Raw genomic sequence first — 1818 nt, 5'->3', positions numbered from 1 at the left:
GTGCACATGCATGTGTGCATGTGTGTGCTTGTGCACACCTGCGTGCATGCATGTGTGCATGCATGTCTGCTTGTGTGTATGTGTGGTCATGCATAGCTCTGTGCACGTGCATGTGTGCAGGTATGTGCTTGTGCACACCTGTGTGCATGCCTGTGTGTACATGTGTGCATGCCTGCTTGTGCACACCTGCATGCATGTGTGTGTATGCATGTCTGCTTGTGCGTATGTGTGCTCATGCATACCTCTGTGCACGTGCATGTGTGCGTGTGTGTGCTTGTGCATACCTGTTTGCATGCCTGTGTGCACATGTGTGCATGCCTGCTTGTGCACACCTGTGTGCATGCATGTGTATGTGCATGCATGTCTGCTTGTATGTATGTGTGATCATGCATACCTCTGTGCACATGCATCTGTGCATGTGTGTGCTTGTGCACACCTGTATGTATGCCTGTGTACACATGTGTGCATGCCTGCTTGTGCACACCTGCGTGCATGCACGTATACCTGTGTGAATGTCTTTGTACATTCTAGTGTGCATGTGTGCTTGTGCATGCCTGTGTGCATGTGTGCTTGCACATGCCTGTATGAATGTGCACATACATATGCGTGTGTAGGTTCTTCGCATGTATGCACATGTGTGTTTTGCATGTGTATGCGTGTATGTACGTGTGTATGGCAGGACAGTGGGATGGAGGGGGCACAGAAGAAACGTCCACTCTCCACCCCCTACCCTCCCCCAGCCTGGGTGGAACAGAAACAGACGCCAGCCCTTGGCCTTCCTGGGCCAGGGCCTTGCCTCCCTCTACTGTCCTGCTCAGCGCCCGACATCAGTGACTCACCAGCAGCCGGGGCTGGAGGACGAGCCCGGATCCTTGCCGGGCACATCGTTCTGGCACTTTCCGCAGCCTGCTGCGTGATGAATAAGCGTCCGGTGACTCACCAGCTGGAGGACATGCCTGTGTGCCAATGGGCCAGCAGAGGGCGGGCAGAGCAGAGCGTGGGTTCAGGGCCGGCCCGCCACTGACCAGCGGGCCCCGGCTGCTGTCTAATCTCTGTGGATTTCTGTGAAATGGAGAGACCGCAGCGCCGTGTCGGGCCAGGGAGCTCCGGGGACCGGACTGCGCCTGCCCGAGGCCTGGCAAGGCTCGGGGCTGCCACGTTTTGTCTAGACACCTCGTCCCGAAACCGCATCGGTCTTTGCTGACCCGACAGAACGGGTGAAGGCAAAAGTCCCACTCAGCTCCAGGGATGATCCTTGGTGAGACTCGCAGTCACAGGGGCAGGTGTCACTGTACACACACCTTTTAAAGAGCACTTGGAAAAGCGTCGGAGGGGGGTGCCAGTCACGGAGGCCGTGAATAGTCACCTGCAGGCAAAGCCCCGCCCAGTTTACATAACAGGCTCTTTCCAGTGACAGCATCAGAGACTCAGAGAGAAGAGCCCAGAGATGGGGCCCACATATGGGGGACACTCAGCATGGGATTCAGTAGTGGGGCGTGTCAGGCTGGACAGCCTCTGGGAAAAAGATAAAACCAGACCCACGTTTGACACGACAAACCCCGAAGGCGCCGAGGTCGCAGAGAGCCCAGCGAGTAGCAGAGCAGTTGCCCCTGGCTGTGACTCCAAAGCCGAAAGCTTTAGCAGAAGAATCAGGAATTCTGACTCCCTTAAAAAAGAAAAAAAACCACCAAATGAAATCAAGAGAGAAAAGGTTTGCCATTCACAGAGTCGTGGTCAAAGGCTGCTCCCCACGCACAGAGAGCGCTGCTGACGTTTCTATGGGAGAAAACAGAACACTGTGGGTACAGCGTCCTGCAC

This window comes from Pteropus vampyrus, unplaced genomic scaffold, assembly GCF_000151845.1.
Source record: "Pteropus vampyrus isolate Shadow unplaced genomic scaffold, Pvam_2.0 Scaffold289, whole genome shotgun sequence".
Lineage (NCBI taxonomy): Eukaryota > Metazoa > Chordata > Mammalia > Chiroptera > Pteropodidae > Pteropus > Pteropus vampyrus.
Note: the sequence above shows the minus strand (reverse complement) of the source record.